Here is a 20187-nt window from a genome sequence, read left to right as displayed (position 1 = left end):
TTAGGCTTGTCAGTAGTTTTCACAATCCTTAGAATGCCAAACTTATTTCCACCAGCTACATTTAAAAATTCATTCACCTACAACTGAAAGGATTTTAAAGTTATTATTGCCTAGAACAATACTCAATACTTTTTCTCAGGCTCCTGTAAAGAACACACATTATAGGGTTCAAGAGGAAAGGCTGCTTTGTGGATGAGCTTTAGTTAAGCAGTTAATAAAAAATACTGTTGCCTAGATTCTTGATTTTAAATAGCTGTGATGTAGGGTAAAGAGTACTTAAATTGATTAAATTGGGCTTGGGCAAATATTGGAAGCCCCCAAGACCCAGTTTGTTGGTTTGCTTTTAATCTATAAAATGGGTATGATATCAATAATATCTATCTCACTGTATTGTTCAGGTTAGATGAGTTCATCAATGTGCAACAGGACTTACATTTATTTCCTGCTTTATGCCAGACACTGTACAATGCAAATTTTGTACACAATCTCATTGAATCCTCACTTACAATCCTGTTAATTGAACATCTTGATTATCACAGATGATTCTGAGGTTAAAAAGGTTACAAGCATATATCTAATATCTAAAAATCCAGATTTGGAAACCAAGTCTATCTGACTCTAAAGCCCAATCATGTCCCAATACATCTTGCTGTGCAGTGTGCCTAGCACTACTCCTGTTGCCTAGCAGCCACTCCCAAAATTTTCCTTGAACTATCCTTTCCTCCTTTCCTTCTTTTTTCCAATCCTATTTTCAGAACCTAATGTAACATGGATATTTGATATATATGTTCCCTAAATTGTCTTAAGGAGTTAAGGCAACTTCCTAAGTAAATAGTGAAACTTTCCTATTTGAAAAAAAATTAATATTGTTTAGCATATGTTGGACACCACTAATAATTAATGTTCCTATAGCTACATATGAATTGGTTAAACTAGGAAACGTAACCCAGAAACAAAATATTTTTTTCAATTTCTCCTATGTAATCCAAAGTTAATAATTCTAAATGACTAAGAATTCCTACTGTATTTGAATTAATAATTTTCAATACTTTTTATAGATAGCTGGTGGTCCATATTTGATATATATATTTCTGGTTATATGTCTCATCAGGTTAATCAGAAATTCATAACTATACTGAATGGGTTAACAATGCTCCTTTTCATTGTAAATTGATGTAGAAATTAATTTATATTTGGCGACACACATGTACTTTCAAACTCATCTTGTGGCTAACCAGACTGTAGAACTTTACAATCATATTATGTTTTAAATATTGAAAAGGCAGAATGGAAAGGGAACTTTCTGCAGAAAGTTCAGTTTGATTAAACACTTTTTGAATAGCCACTATTTTCAAAGTTTGTTCAGGGGTTCATATACTGAGAGTGGAAGTAGATGGAAGAAGAGAGCCTTCTTTGTCTACACTATTTGCATTTTTCCAACTGACCTGTTCATGGGGAATTATGCACCAGAGCTTTCAGAATGAACATGGTGTTTGTCAACCTTATGAAAATCTAATAACAAGAATCATCTGAAAGATCATCTGTCTGAGCTTAATACATGAGCATGAGTCCAGGAAGGGGCAAAGAGAGTTGGGAAAATCTACACCAGTTTACTTGGTCTTGATTTGTTCAGCAGAGGAGAAATTTAATAAGAAGATGGTAAAAGTGAAAGACCTCTGAACTTCAAATCAAGAGCTGTGGGAGACACAGCTCTGCCAGACCTGTGATGAAATAGATAGGAAGGAGAACTTGAGAGTTAATTAGATCTAACCACAGATCCTCTCTTGGCCACTTACTCTGAGATAAAGAACTATTATATGTAAGGTGCCTAGCACACTGCCTGACATAAAATAGGTGCTCAGTAAAGGTCTGTTCTCTCTCTGGGCCTTGGTTCCACTATCTGTCAAATAATAGAGGCAGACTAGGATACCACATGGTCTCTAAGGTTCATTGTATCTCTGAAATAGAAGTAGATCACAGATGTAATAATACAGCTCATAAAGGTTACAGGAAATACTACAGATCTGGAAATTAGATTGGTCAGAATAATACAACAAGAAGAGTAAAAAGCATTTTCAATAATTCAAGTAAAATATTTATCCAAATTCAAAACAAAAATGTTATCATTAGAAGAAAACCTTTGTCTTCCTAGTTTTCCTTTTAAAATTAGGATTTAAATTTAAGTTCAATTAACTATATATATATATAATATTAGTATTTATAGATCTAGATCTCTCTGGAAACTGAAACTTATATGGAGATCTTTCTGAATTATTAGATTCCTTTAGGCAAAGGGAAACCTCAGCGGCAATATAAATGACTACTTGATGTTTCTGCTAGGGAAGGGAGAAAGGGTAAAAGCTTGGGGGATGAATATATGAACCTTTAAGAAAGATCATCTGTACAATAGAAGGGCCAATAGTAAGCATTACCAGGGAGAGTCAAATTAATGAAGACATAAGTTAATGAAATTGAAAAAATGTTAGAGAGAAAGCCATGTTTTTTTTTTTTTTGTCTTTCTATGGTCTACTTTATTCAAATTGAGAAAGCATTTGAGAATGTAAGAGGAAAATAAAAACCAAGAAACTAAATGGCACTAACTCATAAATAAGAAATACTTAGTTAGACAAAGGATTAATCTCCAAAATTTACAATCAGCTCATGCAGTTCAATAAGAAAAAAACAAACAACCCAATCCAAAAATAGGCCAAAAACCTAAACAGACATTTCTCCAAAGAAGATATACAGACTGCCAACAAAGGCATGAAAGAATGTTCAGCATCATTAATCATTAGAGAAATGCAAATCAAAACTACAGTGAGATATCATCTCACACCAGTCAGAATGGCCATCATCAAAAAATCTAGAAACAATAAATGCTGGAGAGGTTGTGGAGAAAAGGGAACACTCTTGCACTGCTGGTGGGAATGTGAATTGGTACAGCCGCTATGGAGAACAGTATGGAGGTTCCTTAAAAAACTACAAATGGAACTACCATATGACCCAGCAATCCCACTACTGGGCATACACCCTGAGAAAACCATAATTCAAAAAGAGACATGTACCAAAATGTTCATTGCAGCTCTATTTACAATAGCCAGGAGATGGAAGCAAGCTAAGCGTCCATCAACAGATGAATGGATAAAGAAGATGTGGCACATATACACAATGGAATATTACTCAGCCATAAAAAGAAATGAAATTGAGTTATTTGTAGTGAGGTGGATGGACCTAGAGTCTGTCATACAGAGTGAAGTAAGTCAGAAAGAGAAAAACAAATACCATATGCTAACACATATATATGGAATCTAAGAAAAATAAGAAAATGTCATGAAGAACCTAGGGGTAAGACGGGAATAAAGACACAGACCTACAAGAGAATGGACTTGAGGATACGGGAAAGGGGATGGGTAAGCTGGGACAAAGTGAGAGAGTGGCATGGAGATATATACACTACCAAGCGTAAAATAGATAGGTAGTGGGAAGCAGCAACATAGCACAGGGAGAACAGCTCGGTGCTTTGTGATCACCTAGGGGGGTGGGATAGGGAGGGTGGGAGGGAGGGAGATGCAAGAGGGAAGAGATATGGGAACATATGTTTATGTATAACTGAGTCACTTTGTTATAAAGCAGTCACTAACACACCATTTTAAAGCAATTATACTCCAATAAAGATGTAAAAAAAAATAGAATGATCATCTGTACAATACAAGGGCCAATAGTAAGCATTACCAGGGAGAGTCAAATTAATGAAGACAGGGCTTCCCTGGTGGTGCAGTGGCTGAGAGTCTGCCTGCTGATGCAGGGGACATGGGTTCGTGCCCCGGTCTGGGAAGATCCCACATGCTGCAGAGTGGCTGGGCCCGTGAGCCATGGCCGTTGAGCCTGCACATCTGGAACCTGTGCTCTGCAACGGCAGAGGCCACAACAGTGAGAGGCCCACATATCGCAATAATAATAATAATAATAATAATAATAATAATAATAATTAATAATAATAATAATAATAAAGACATAAGTTGATGAAATTGAAGAAATGTTAGAGAGAAAGCTATGTTTGTTTGTTTGTTTGTTTTTGTCTTTCTATGGTCTACTTTATTCAAATTGAGAAAGCATTTGAGAATGTAAGAGGAAAATAAAAACCAAGAAACTAAATGGCACTAACCCATAAATAAGAAATCCTTAGTTAGACAAAGGATATATATCCAAAATTTACAAGCAGCTCATGCAGATCAATATCAAAAAAACAAACAACCCAATCCATAAATGGGCAGAAGACTTACACAGGCATTTCTCCAAAGAAGATATACAGATTGCCAACAAACACAAGAAAGGATGCTCAACATAAAATCATTAGAGAAATGCAAATCAAAACTACAATGAGGTATCACCTCAAACCAGTCAGACCGGCCATCATCAAAAAATCTACAAACAATAAATTCTGGAGAGAGTGTGGAGAAAAGGAAACCCTCTTGCACTGTTGGTGGGAATGTAAATTGATACAGCCACTATGGAGAACAGTATGGAGTTTCTTTAAAGGACTAAAAATAGAACTACCATACGACACAGCAATCTCACTACTGGGCATATACCCTGAGGAACCATAATTCAAAAAGAGTCACGTACCACAATGTTCATTGAAGCTCTATTTACAATAGTCAGGACATGGAAGCAACCTAAGTGTCCATTGACAGATGAATGGATAAAGAAGATGTGGCACATATATATGATGGAATATTATTCAACTATAAAAAGAAACAAGGTGGATGGGCCTAGAGTCTGTCATACAGAGTGAAGTAAGTCAGAAAGCGAAAAACAAGTACTGTATGCTAACACATATATATGGAATAAAAAAAAAATGTTTCTGAAGAACCTAAGGTCAGGACAGGAATAATGATGCAGATGTAGAGAATGGACTTGCAGATATGGGAGGGGGAAGGGGAAGCTGGGACGAAGTGAGATAGTGGCATGGACATATATAATATATATACTACCAAATGTAAAATAGATAGCTAGTGGGAAGAAACTGCATAGCACAGGGAGATCAGCTCGGTGCTTTGTGACCACCTAGAGGGGTGGGATAGGGAGGATGGGAGGGAGACTCAAGAGGGAGGAGATGTGGGGATATATGTATACGTGTAGCTGATTCACTGTGTTATACAGCAGAAACTAACACACCATTGTAAAGCAATTATAAGCCAATAAAGATGTTTAAAAAAAAAGAAATGCTCAGTTAGCTATATGACCCAATACTTAGTTCACATTGACATGAACCAAATATTAAAATTTCAAATTCTATAACAAATGGATAAAAAGAGAAAGTTTAAAATGTCAGAAAAAGTACTTTCTTTGTGAATGTGTATGCTGAAGAAATTTCTCATGATTAAATTAACCAGTTAGATTTACTTGGAGAAGTAGCTATATCTCTACCTCAGTCAACACTATTAACACCAGTTAACCAGTTAACACGAAGTTTTCTGATGTAACAGTTATTTTCCTGGAAAAAATTAGAAGTACCTTTAAAACTTTAATTTATTCCCATCTATAAGAGTACTGGTTTTGTGGGCCACCTGGTAACCATCATTTGCGTACACAGCTTCTATTGTTGGACTACTTCACCTAAGGCCAAATTCAGGCATAACCTAACTTTTTAGTAAGGCCTTATCCAAAGTATGTACTCAATCTCTATCTAATGGTTGAGTGAATGAGGACGACCTGGAGAAAGCCATGGTTTTAAAACTTTTGATCCTACCACCTCTTTCTCTTTTTCTGCTAGGCTTTTGTTTTTTTCAGCACTAGTACCGCCACCCTGTGTCTCAGTCTCTTTTTCACAAGATTCAAACACCTTGTTGCTTTAGCTATGCAAACTATACTTCTTTCAGCATGAAAAATGTAATTTCAGAATAGCAGATTATGGTGGGTAAACTTTACTCTCCATACAGTGCATATTTTCATTGTAACGAGTGCAGTGATCACTGCTCAGGGAATGAGAGTGTTCAGGTGATTTGACTGAAGTACATCAAAGAGTGATTTTACTAAGAAAGAGTTACAAAAACGTATTATAAGGATGGAATGGTCAGAGACTTATTTTCCAGGGGAGAAAGGGCCACCTAGTCCAGAACATATCTAAGTAACTGAGGCTTTTTCTCTTATTGGATTGACAGAGATTAGAAAAAGAGACAAGACACATGTTCCTGTCTGAACATGAGACCACAAAAGTTGCTCAGAGAATAGAGAGGACTGACCTACAGCATATTTCCTTTGTGTGTTAAGAGGGCAATTCTCTCTCAGCAGGTCCAATACTTTCCATTCCCGTATGTGATAGTCAACCTGGGGTTTTAACGCATTTCACAAGCCAGACAGACCTGAAGAAGAAAGGGAATGTTGACAACTCTATTATCAGAGTTAGGAGAAGGGATATGGAATTTTTCTCCATGAAAAGCAAAATGCACCATGAAATTTAATATTTCACAAACAAGTGCAAGGACAGTTGCAGTAGGAATATAGTTAAGACAGATTTGGCATATAGCTATGGTAATTTTTGAGTTAGATTGATTTTAGATAGGATTGTTCCCAATAAATAAATCAGAGTAAAAAATACTTTTTGGCTCTATCAGATGAAAAATGAATAAGTGAGGGTGTAGTTTATGAATAATAATTTTCCCACTGCTGTGATAGAAGCACTTCAAAAATATATTAAAAACCATACAAATATGAAGGGGAAGTTTTTTCACTAGAAATGTGGCAATGTGTTACTCTTGCAAGGTTTTCATGTTATTGAGTCCTTAGCCTTGTTGTTCTATCCAGTCTTCCAACTTCATTACCCCTTTATATTGGCCCTATATTCCCAAGGGTTAATGTATTGAAGAAAATAGCCACTGACTTTAAGAATGTTAGTAATTCATTTTATTTTATCTGGGATAGTTGGAAAACTCAATAATTATAACTGAGCTAAAGAAACATTATTTCCCTACTTATGATGATGTTCATTCCCTTTACACAAAGAGATGAAATAAGTAATGAATTTTTGTAAACCATCATCATGTGGTATGGAAATGTTTTACAGTAATGCTGGCATTCCAGCATCCTGATATGACTGCTTAGCAAAATAAATAAATAAATAAATAAATAAATAAATAAATAAATAAATAAATAAATAAACATATATATATGTATATGTATGTGTGTATATATATATATATATATATATATATATATATGAAAGAAAAAGTAACCAAAACAAAACCCCAATCTCCAAGGATGTTTCCTGCATGCAATTTAGAAAGATTTTTTTTCTGTCATAATAAGAACAAAAGAAAATAAGGGCTAATTTAAGAACTATGTGGTTTATTTTCATCTCTTTCAGGAAGCAGGTTGTGTATTTGCTTTCAGTATGTGTGTCAAGAAGTGCATTCCTTAAAGATATATATGTGTATGAGTGTGTGTGCGCGTGTGTGTAATACGCTCTCAATTTGGGGAGGGGATATGTGGTTTCTGAATTTTCAGGGTAGCTCTACCATGTTATAATTTGGATGTTATCTACATTTGATATCCCATGGTTTCTCCATATGTCCTGTTTTCACAAATTTGATAATTTTGACTTTCATTATGGGGGGAAAGGGATAAAATGATTTCTATCTGGAATGACCATTTCATCTCAGTACTTCAGTGACAGTTTTTATGTATAGACAGCACATTTTAACCAGAGTTCTCAATATCTATTTGTTACAATTCACCATGGAAACAGTTCCTCTACTGAGGACAAGAACACATTTTTCTTGCCATATTTATAAGAAATGCCACCTTGAGATGCTCCATTTGCCAAAATGTCTAAAAGCAGTATGTGGTTCTCTGGTATATTTTCATATTAAGATGAATAAATGAGTTAAATTTTTCCATTGATAGTTTTTATTTTAAGTGCAACTCATGGATGGGAAATGTAACAAGAATCAAAGTATCTGAAGTAAATATTTAAAAATCTTTCTAAGATTAATGAAGAAAAATGATGTAACATCAATTTTCTGGAAATAGTTTCCGGCAACTACTGTTTGAAGAGCTATATGACCTAGTCATTTGTTGAGGCTTTTCATTTCACAAGAATTATATAAGGTTAATGTTAAGAAACAGGAAAGATGTTGAAGAAAATGGTACCATCCAGGCTTCTTTCATTTTTAATAAAATCACAGGTAGCATTCTTTCATTCTTTTTATCATATTCTTTCTGCTATTAAAAGTATATTTTCTTACATTATCTCCACAATTACACTTCTACTTCACTGACCATGGCTTAGTTATTTTTGTTGTCCTCACAGAATCTTAACCAAAGGAAGTGCTTAATGTAATTCTGGTAAATTGTTCAGATTTATGGAAGCATCAGAGTGCATGAAATATTCAAGGAACAAGAAGTAGTAAGTGAGACAAAAATGTGGGGTGCATGGAGTAGTAGGAGATAAGGATGAGCAAGTAGACCTGATTAAAATTGTAAAATCTTTGAAAAACATAGTAATTAAGGTTTTATCCTATATGCAACGGGGAAAGACTCAGAAGCTTTACTCTCATAGGCTTCACTTGATCAGATCTGTGTTTTAGGAAGTGTTCTGGGTACAGGGTAGAAAATAAATTGGACAAATGAAACTAGGAAGCAGGACAACCTATTAGTAGTGGAACCAGTAACTTGTGATGAAGACCTGAATAAGTAAGTGTAAAGGGAGAAATGTCTGAGGTATTTTAGAGGCAAGATCAACAGTATTTGGCTGTTATTTGGATGTGATTCGGGAAAGTGTTGATGACTTTAAGGTGCTTCCTAAAATGGGTTAAGTATATGCTTGCTCAGTTCAGATTTCAAGAACTTTGGAATGAATACCTAATACATACTTGTAAGATAATCTACTAACGATATTCACATGCATGTGCACACACACACACACACACAAACACACGCTCCTAATTATCATAATAAAACTTTTAAATTTTTTCTTTTTTTTTCATTTGTTTTTTAAAACCTTATATAGTCAGGGATTTTCTGCACTAGAAAAGCTGAAAGTTTTTTTTTTTAACATACTTTCAATTAAACTTGTTGGGTAAAAGGCTTTTTACACTAATAGAAACCAGGGGAGAACCTTGATTGTCCCACATCTCTACCCCTTAATACCCCATCCCTCACCATAACCACCATCATTCTCTACATTGCTTTGCTCATAGCAGGGGTTTGAGAAATATTTAATTCATCTCATTTGAACTCATGGTAAACTCCATTATCTATAGCATGTTCTATGAAAAACAATAGTTAATAAGTGGTACCATATTACCAATATTCAAAGAATTTGAGTACAATAAAATGCACAAAACTAAAACTTTAGTTGAATATGAGTCACTTCAATCCACTTCATTGCTTTGGACCAGTTATCTCCCAATGTTAGTGATCAGGAATGCCAATATATAAAGTTCTGGTTAACACAACACAGATAATGAATTATACCATGAAATTGTAGGATGTTAGTGTGCTAAAAATTATTTTAGGATCCTTGATGATTTTAATGAAATTGTTAGTCCCTGATGACAACAAGCACTTCAAAAAATATCAGAAGATATGTTATTGCAATGCAGAAACAACTTTATTTATAGGTATTTCACTTAATACAGATTACACACACTTTATGCACTGAAAATACATCAAATACAACCAATGTTAGTAACTACATGTATTCCAGTTGAAAGATGCCCGATAATATTCACTCTAAGATATTCACACAAAAAACTGTTTATTCTTTTTTAAAACTACAGCTACAAATAATAAAGCAAAAACAAAATTTTAAGAGTGACTGTTTGTGACTGCTCTTGTATTTTAAATCTTCACAATTTTAGTGTTACTTTACACAGCTTTTCTTCAATGGCAGTTTGTAGTACTAGCTCCACTCAAAACCAGAAATGATAATAAATTGTACACATTACCCGATCTAAAAACCGAATCTATCCTCACAAATATTTCCATGATTTACATCAATCCATATTTCACACCAAGCTGTTTATAAAAGTGTATGTGTGTATACACATACATAGATAATTATGTATGCATGTATATGATTATGGCAAATCCATATCTTAGCCTTTGATGGAAACATAAACCTACGAAGTTGCAGACTTATGAAACTGAAAATCTGACATTGTACAGAGCACTAACAGAGAATTACTTATCTTTTTGGGGGGGTTTCAGAGGTATTAAAATTAAGTAAGGTATTGATGCAAATAAAAATAATGATTTTAATGGATTCTTTTATATATGTTTTAGTTATGCCAACTGAGCAGAAGTTGACTATTACTGAAGGCAAATTTATCTTAGCTTTTTTTGTGTGAAAAATAAGTAGAATCTACACTGGTAATTAGATAGGAAAAATAGTTTAATTTTTAATGTATAATTTAGTGTTACTGGATATGTGATCCTTCAGAAAACAGGGAAACTTTATGAAGAGAAGTACTGCAGTTGCATTAGAGGCAAAATAATTTGAAAGTAAAAAACACATGAGCACATATTCAGAATGCACTGAATGTGACAAGAGTTTTTTTTTTTAAATAAAAGGTGCTATGTAGGGTGATATAAGGGATAAAGGATGATTAAAGTTTGGAAGTGAGGCATGAGTTTAAAAGAACAGAGAATAACATTGTAAATATAGATGTATGATATTTGAACAAGTTGTCTTTAGTTTAAAGTTTATATTACTTTTTTCTGCTAGAAATTTGAAAAACATAAATATACACACATATACGCAAACATATGTATGCTTATACATACCCTAACCCATTTTAATCCCACTGTTTTAGAATTACATAAACATCAAATTAAAATGAATTTTCCTCTAGACTCACAATTAGGTCTCTTAATTTTAAGAGTTTGGTATGGTTGTCTTTTAAGTCTCACACCTAAAATGACTTAATTTTATGTACCTCATCATTTCTACAGTTTGTGTGCGTTTTGAAATAAATGTATGTATAGTCTTACAAACAACTCAAATTTAAATACGTAAAGTTGAATTGTAGCACCATGTAGAATTTTGTTGTTAAACGTTATCAATTGCTCTAGTTCAGATAATGTTAACTTTATATAGCATGTCAAATTCTTTTTTCCTATCTAAAGTGAAACTATTATAATATCATTTTGTAGTACTAGATAAAGTCTGCGTCTTTATGGAGTCAATTTTGTCAGGTAGACAAAATATCCCCACATTCAGTGAAAAATTGTATTTTGCCTCCAGATGTTTTAGTATCATGTAGACAAAACTATGTCACCTATCTGGAAGAGAACTCAGCACCTTCTCTTGAATAACTATATTTGTGTGAAAAATATGTACTTATTCAATCTGAACATCATAAATAATGTATATAATTATCTACAAAAAAGGCACCCAATACATAGTTCTGAATGAGTGATCAAATAAATAAAATTAGTAATGAAATATAATCTCTCATTTAGGAGTTCATAAATTAGTTTTCCAGGATCCATGCAATTCCATTTTTGTGTGTTTTTTCCCACCTTGAATGTGAGACTAGGTCTGTGTTTACATACCAAAAGAGCTGATCAAATTTGTCCGTATGTGTGTGTGTGTGTGTGTGTTTAATTACTTCGAGGTTGTGACAGTGATTAACTATTTGAGCTGTATACTTGAATTATAGGAAACATTTTTGTGTAAGGTGATAGTGTTCATGAGCAATTCTGTTTAAAGTATCATTGAAATAGTGGTCTGTGTTGATTTTGAATCTGAGGTTAAAACTGATATGCAGTAAGATGAGTAAATACATTTTAAAGTTTATTTTGTGGATCTCTGAAAATAATATTTTTCACCAGTGTTGCACATTTGTTTACTTCTACTACCACCAAAGAGAGTAAAAGTGGTATTATTCAAATTTTCTCTAAGTATCTAATGAAAGTATGATTCTGTTATCTAATGTTTTTACCAAGTGTTAAGATAAAACATGAAAATGCTTTTAAAGTACATTTCTAAGAGAATAACATTTATGAAGTAAATAAGTGAATAATTAATAAATATAAGTCTCCAGGACAAGGGAGAAAAGTGCATATATTTCTAAATATCCATTGAAGTACTTCGTTTCCATTATTATGTCAATTTGACTATCTGAAACCTAACGGAATGTGATTTTCTTCACTTCACGGAAAAAGATTTACTCCTAATCGGGTAGTACCAGTGTATGGGTGGATAATTAAATATAATTAATCACTTGAAACGGAAGAGTTAATACAATTTTAATTGAGAATATCTAGAATTTGAAAAAGGTAAGAGTTGGTTACGAGGCTTTTTAGAAATAATTATAATAGATAATTTGTTTGTTCATTCTAAGGGAACTTTTGGCAGATATTTAGATGGCATTCTTTTTAACAGAAAAGCTTTTTCATCAAGACTTGATATTTTCACTGAGGGCAGATTAGTCTCGTGATGGAGATATATAGTATGCCTCTTTAGTATACTATAAACTAATCAGACTCAACTATTTCACAAATTTGTCTAATCATACATCTATAAAAATAAACAATATGCATAATAATTAAGTCAATTACCACTATGTGTAAAAAATCCTGCATGTATAGTTTATAATATAAAAAGAGAAGAATACTTCTGTAATTTTAAAGTGCACCACTTCCAAAGGTTAAACAGAATTACTAAGTAAATTATAAAGGAAAACTTACTGGTATAGCCTGAAGTAAAAACAAATAGTTTTAAAATTCTTCATCAAATTGTCATAGATACAGTTAAAATCTATCTACAATTTCCTAAATTTTCTACAACAAATGTATATTGCATTGTGCAATAAAAATAAAGGCCTATGACTACTCTACAATTTTAAAAAGTCTACTCCTAATTCTAAATACCACATAAAACCACGGATGTTATGTATGAACACACATAATGAATGAAAAAACAAATTGAACATCAGTTATTTTAAAAATAATAATTATGTGCAACACATACAACTTTATATTATCACAGCACCATTGAATATGCTAGAATCCTAAATCTAAACAATAAAAATAGACAGAAACTAAACAAAACCTAAAGAAAAAGTCTATTACACAAGAGCACCTATAGGAAGCATTTACACAGTGTAGATTAAGTTCATATAAGATTACTTAAGCTCTGCTTGTCCTGTTGTCTGTTGAGATCAGGCCTCAAATCACACCTAGCTAGACGGACACTTACAAAATCTAATTAAACAGTGACGAGTGCAGGTGACAAAATTGTAAAATGTGGCAGTACTGTTTTGTGTTGAAATGAAAGGATTAGTAAATATTGCATGAAATAATGATTGATTGAATATAAATTCAGCTTTTAAAAATTATTCTAAAGTATATGTGTTCACATTGATAATGTAAAGAGGATGGTCAGCAAAGAAAACAGAAGTATGCATAAAAGATTAATTAATGGATAGAATTAAAACTGTTCTATAAAATTTTCAATTTAAATCATTGAAAATAAAAATAACAAGAAATGTAATTGCTTGAATACCCTATTTCTAAAAATAAACTTTTATATTTAATGTAAAATGAGGAAATGTATTTCAGCCATTTTTTTCAATTTATGCACTTTGGATTTTAATCAAAAGAAAATAATACTCCTTTGAGTGTTTGCAGGGATGAAAGTATACAGCACATTGTAGTTAATCGATTAGGTAATCCCTAAAAGTTTCTTTGCTGACTAGTCTTAAGATTTGCTTTCCTTCTGTTTTCCTCTATTCACTGACTAGAATAAGAACAAGAAAGACCATCAAGGACACTTCATTGAGAATATTCTAGGAGTCCATTAATACCAACACAAGATGGGAAGATATCTGAGACCTTGTAAGCCAAACATGTAATAACACCAATAATTAAATTAAAAGTATCATCAAATCAACTGATAAGAAAGAACCAAGAGGAGAATACATAGTTTTGTCCTCTCTGGCTTTTGTGGAAAATTAGTTTCAATGCCACCCATACTGTTCTCAAATGTTAATATTATTTCCTCAAGCATAAGCAAAGGACCAATCAATTGTAGTTAATAATCAAAAGCAGAATCCATTTTCATCTATGGCCGAAGTTTAGATACAGTTAAATCTCAATCATCATTGGTTTATATGGGTAAATATTTTAGCCTCAAAGAGCAGGAAATAAATCAATTCAGAATTTCCTTTCTCACAGAAATTATATTCTGAGAGACGGAATCACTTGCAGCCTTAAAAATAAAGTTTCTATTTTCATTTTCTCCAAAGATGACCCCCATAAAAATACTGAGGAATTTTTAAAAGAGATTCTGGGTAACTGTTTCAAGACATTTTCATCTTCATATATACAAAGGAGTGATTAGGAGTTTTCCTTATCACAGGCCTAAAGGAAAGGGTCACTGAAGTAGAAGAAAAATGAAGTATTCTCCTCTAGCTCACAGAATGTGTGGAAAAGCAGAGACCAGGGTGGTCATGACACAAGCATTTAAAATGCATTTATATAATAATTACATATACAAATGGTCATGAAGCCACACTAGTTTATCATGGGACATGTGAAGTATTGATTAATTTTCTTGGGCATCATAATTTTTTTCACAATTAAGTGAGACTATGGATTTTGGAAACTCCTACTCTTAGTACGTCTTAGTACCTGCAGGGCACTGACTCTAGGGGTATAATAAGTTGGTTCAATTTTGACATTCCTTGAAATGATTTGAATTAAACTGAAATATTTAATTTATCAGGAAGAAATAGGGGAGAGATGATAAAGTTACTCTATATGAATAACTTTCACAAAGGTAAAATTTAATTTTAAGTATTTTTCTACAATAGTTGTTTATAAGTATGTAATACAATATTGTAATTTACATGACATTTCTCATTACCAGTAAAACAGTTACACTTACAGTCATTATAATTAACTAAATAATGTTTAAAAAGCCAGATAGCAAGCATGTTCAAGGAACTTGACATTATTGGAGGTACCAGAATTCTGTACTGAGTAAATGGGAATGCTAAATTTTAACAGAAATCTTTAAAAAATATTTCCTGTATATTAAATATCCAAGAATTACACTAATTTGAAATGCTAAATAGAGCATAAGCCTCTTCTAATTACCTTTACACCAAGGAACACTTCAAATAATACACTAATTTAATGCACATACATAATAGACCAAATCCTATCCACACTTTGCAAGGTAAAATGATATACAATGAAGTATTTGAATGAGAATCCAGGAAACATATGTTATGTTGTGATTATAAAGGTCCTTTATACTCCCTTTCAGCCCCAAGTAATTATGCTTTAAAAAAAATTATGTTAGTACTGTTAGTAAGTCGTAAGCAGTTTAAAGAATACAATGTAAAATTGGGACACATCATTCTTTCCTCAATAAATTTCACTTACACCAAATTTGAGGCATTTAGTCATGTGTGTAGGAAATTGATTAATCAACATATTGTGAAGAATGAGTTAAAGGCCAAATTACTCAAAGCAATGAAATATATTGAGTAATTTAATGCCAGAGAAATTATGTAGATCTATTTAGCTGTTTGACTCTAGTAGCTTATATTTTCCTAGGTAGTTACAAAATTAAGATAAAATCTTTCAAAATATCCTATTTAAATCATTGTCTCTACTCACATATGAACGGAATTACATTTAACTATATAAGAAACATCAGTACTTTTTTTCTCCAAAATATCAGGGAGTATAAAGAACTTTACATTCTTCTTTGATAGATAAAAATAGAAAAAAAAAACTTCTTTCTTTTTCAGTATTTATAGAAAAAATGAAACATGATTACAACAAAAATAATTTTTTAATGATTAAAGTAGTGGAACAACATGATTACAATCAACATAAAAAACCCATTAAAATTATTTTATATCATCTAACTTTTCAGCAGAGTGATGGATAATTATAATTATTTTCTCAACAATACTATAGTAGTGAATATTTTCCAAAAAAATGATCTAAAGTGTTTTTTTGTTGTTGTTGTTGCTGTTTGTATTTTTGATATTAAAGAAAAACTCTTGCCCTTGGATACCTTTCAGAGGGTAGCTTGGATAGTTCGGCTTCACTTCCAAACTCCCGGAGATGATGTTTAAATTCTTCAGCAATCAGACAGGGCAAGTAATTCCATGTTTCATGATTGATATATTAACCATCTGTTTGTACATCAAGACACATTATATTACATCACACTTGTTGGCATTCAGAGGAAGCAAATCGAGAAACAGCATGGTATAACTGTTTTTATCACACTGCACTGTTCCTTCCACAAATTTAAAATTTCGATGGCAAGATTACAGCTAAAGTAAGCATGGGGTTCAGTGGGACATAATTTTTAAGGTGGTTTTTGTTTTGCTTGCTTTTATAGTGGAAAATCCAGATTACAAGATAAATGATCTTAGCCAAATTTTGAAATCACAAATCATTGGAGATTTTTGGATGGGGAATAGAATTATGTTGTTCCTAGAAAGTTATATCTCACTGTAGATTTCAATAGTTGATGTCCTGGAATCAGTCTAGGACAAGAAAAATAACATGTTATCAAAATCAGATGGTTGTGTTCTAGGAGTCTTAGTTGCCAAGCATGCTACATGGCTAAAATTCACATTGCTAAAATACAGATGCATAATATCAAGGTTATGGAATGTAACAGTAGTAAATACCAAGCCTATTCCAAGCTAACTCCGATTCCTCTTACCATTTTGAATCCATGTATAATACCTACACTCATGTAACCATGAATTATTTCTTTTTGAAATGAAGTACCTCAAATACATGACTAAGACAGTGACTTGTACACAGAAGGCGTTTTCAAAATAATAAGTTCATTTTTGTTCCCCTATTTTTCAAATGTATAGTTTTCACAATATTTTAATGGAAGAACTGTGTTAAGCAAGATTTCGTTTTGGCATTGTATCTCTTTTACACAACAATTATCAAAGTTGATTCTAAAATGATTATTCTTATTGTTTTTCTAGAATTGCACTAAACAGTATCTGTTTGCTCTGAAAGACGTTAATATAAAGTACACTGTAAGATCATCTTTTAAATTTCATGTTTTAATTTCTACTATAATGTATGCATACAAAAATGCTTCCAGAATACTTGTAAAAATTTATATCAAAGAGGATCCTCATATTCCCCAGGTATAAATGGTTTTGTGCAATAGATACATTTCTATCTAACGAATGTTCCATATTTTTCCAGAACACGAGTCAGGAAAAAAAAAAAAAAAACTATAGAAATTATTTGATTCCCTTTTTAAAAACATGAAACTTTTTATAAATCCCCTTATATCTTACTGCCTCCTAGAACCATTTAATTTCTTCACTTTCATATTTCTATTCAGATGAGTAATGAACTAAACAGAAATATCACCCTAGACCCTCCTTTTGAAAATATATTTTTCACTTTGTTTAAAATCAATTGAATATAATTCTGCCTTCTGATAACAGTAATATTTTATTCCACTGTCAGAATTTCTTTAAGGAACAAAGAATTTTTATTTTACTGTCTGACACTTTTCCTCATTTTGTATAATGTTTCTTTAAAAAGAAGACACCTACTGTATTAGAATTTTTATAAATACATGAGTTCTTTTTCAGTGCTCACTTAACTTTTTAGCATTCTGCAACATCAGTGAATATAAGATGCCTCTCCTGGCATTAATCAGAAATTGAAGCATATACAGAAAGGGTGAAGAACATTGCAAATGTAGCACAAAATACAAGGATTCAAATTATTTTTAGTATCACATTAGTCTGCCTAAGTTCACCAATTCATGTCCAGAAGATATTTAGTAATTAAACTGAAACATCTGTGAACCAATGACATAAAATATACAATTTACCTATTTTTTAAGGTGAGAAAAAATAGAATAAGTCATCTGAGAACTCACTGATTCTAAGATACTCCTTTTAGCTAATAAAAACCGAATGATAACCAATAATTTATTCTCATTAGCATTTACTTTCCTTATTTTGCCTATCTCATGAAGCTATTGTTCTGTGTTTAGGAAAAGATTTCTTAGCTAAATAAAATAAAATACCCGAATGAAAAAGTTATTAATTTTATTGACTTTCTCAGGATTACAAGATATCAGAAAAAGTAAAACAATAAAAGAGGAAGATACTTGGAAAACACTTCAATATTTTCCTTCATCTATGCCTTACTTACTGTATGTTCATGTCCTCATGTAAAATAAGTCTAGCTCTTAAAACATCTCCATGCTTTCAAAAACAGTTGAAACCAGAATTTGCTCTTCTAACTAACTTCACAAGCCAATCTATTAAAACTGATGCTCTACAAAAGTAATTCACAAACCCCACCCTTTGTATAGATTTTTAAGTGAGTCACAAATTTAGCCCTGGGAAAAGTGTTATTAGGATATAAAACACACATAAAGTACTATTCATAAAGAATAATTTTCTGTTGAGAAATGTTTCCAAAAAACCGAATGATAGCAATGAGAATTAGAAAATGAGAGCACCCTTTTTAATAGTTAAATAAAAATAATATACCATGATGAGATATTCCGCATCTGTTATGTTTGCCACCCATTTAAGGTCCACCTTGGTCAGAAACTACGGGGCTCACGTGAATTGTAGAAATAACCACTGCCCTATTAACTCATTCAAAGCATAACAGAAACTCTCCACAAAGGGAGTAGGGTTCTATTTTACCATTTGTGATAGCATAATTATGAACCTATTGTAACAAAAATGCACCAACAACTGAATTAATATCTCGTGTGATTAAGAGAGAAAGGTTAACGTTATTGCATAATTTAACTATGCAAATCCATGAGTGACCTCGATTCTTAAAAGCATTTCTAAATTATGGTAAATTATTTTCATTCTTATTTTGAATCCTGATAGACTTCTTTAATATCTCTAACTTTGGTGAGAGGAAACCTATTCTGACTTTCACAGTACTACTATTTAATTAAGCCTAAATAGGTTTTCAAAAGCTTTATTCACTGAAACTGATATGAAGACCTTCTTAAGAGTAACACGAGGGCCTCCCTGGTGGCGCAGTCGTTGAGAGTCCGCCTGCCGATGCAGGGGATACGGGTTCGTGCCCCGGTCTGGGAGGATCCCATATGCCGCGGAGCGGCTGGGCCCGTGAGCCATGGCCGCTGGGCCTGCGCATCCGGAGCCTGTGCTCCGCAACGGGAGAGGCCACAACAGTGAGAGGCCCGCATACCGCAAAAAAAAAAAAAAAAAAAAAAAAGAGTAACACGATGAAATAATAAAATCAACATGCTGCATTACTTCCAGAGGAAAAAATGTAGATAAATTCTATCACTTGACTTTATTAAGGAAATAAAAATACTTAAATCATTTAATTTAGTTATGAATTTCTAGATACATTTTTATTCATTACTCCATGGAATACAGATAAAAAAGACTGTATAAGCTCTTGCTTTCATAAATTTATTGGGTTTTAAATTATTGTACATAGATATCTTGGGTCTTAATATGTGCATAGTTTCCTTCAGGCCCATTAGAGAAAGCAATCATATTTCATTTTTCAAAAGTCATTATCTCTTAAGAATGTCTCCTGAAGGGTTCTTAATACCTTGCATGAATATGCAAATACTCAAATGGATATCTAAAGTAGAGATCTCATATATATTTCATTCTCTGGCTTGAAGGTGAGAGTGAGTAGCATGACTTCTTCATTTTCCTAATCCCTTTCTTGCTACATTGTGTTAACACAGATTTATGAACCAGAATAATGGTGAGTTCCTAATCTGAAAATGACACTCTCTTTTCATTGTGGGGGTTTGGGGGAATGGTGGGTAAGGAGGATATCTTCATGTTATTTGATTATCTTGGGTAGACACAGATTTTCCCAAGTGAAGCTGGAAGTCTCAATACTATTAAGTATTAAGACCTGCTTATCAGATTCCAAAAGGCTTTATTGTGATGTATCTAGCCATGATTGTTTTGATCCTCATGCACACAATTGTACTGAGGACAGTACCATGACCCTTTATTTTGGAGTTTTTCCAGTATATTCTCTAGCAAGAAGTGTCATACTGCCATCTACAGACAACACTGTCCCTATTGTAATCATCATTCCTCACCCAATTTTCCTCCAGTCAGGAGTCATTGTGTTCTGATTTTCTACCAAACTTAAAATGAATCCTTATATCTATTCAGATACTTCTGCAGA

At 32.6% G+C, this 20187-nt stretch overlaps 1 protein-coding gene across 8 annotated transcripts in view; it reads right to left on the bottom strand.

Moving 5' to 3' along the window:
* Positions 1-20187, bottom strand: part of PCDH11X (protocadherin 11 X-linked) — a gene marked incomplete at both ends in the record, with an annotated part of 677500 nt that overhangs the window by 611545 nt on the left and 45768 nt on the right. The gene's annotated exons all lie outside the window — the stretch shown is intronic.

Source organism: Mesoplodon mirus, assembly GCF_964341445.2.
Source record: "Mesoplodon mirus genome assembly, chromosome: X".
Classification (NCBI taxonomy): domain Eukaryota; kingdom Metazoa; phylum Chordata; class Mammalia; order Artiodactyla; family Ziphiidae; genus Mesoplodon; species Mesoplodon mirus.
This window is presented reverse-complemented; position numbering and strand designations above follow the sequence as displayed.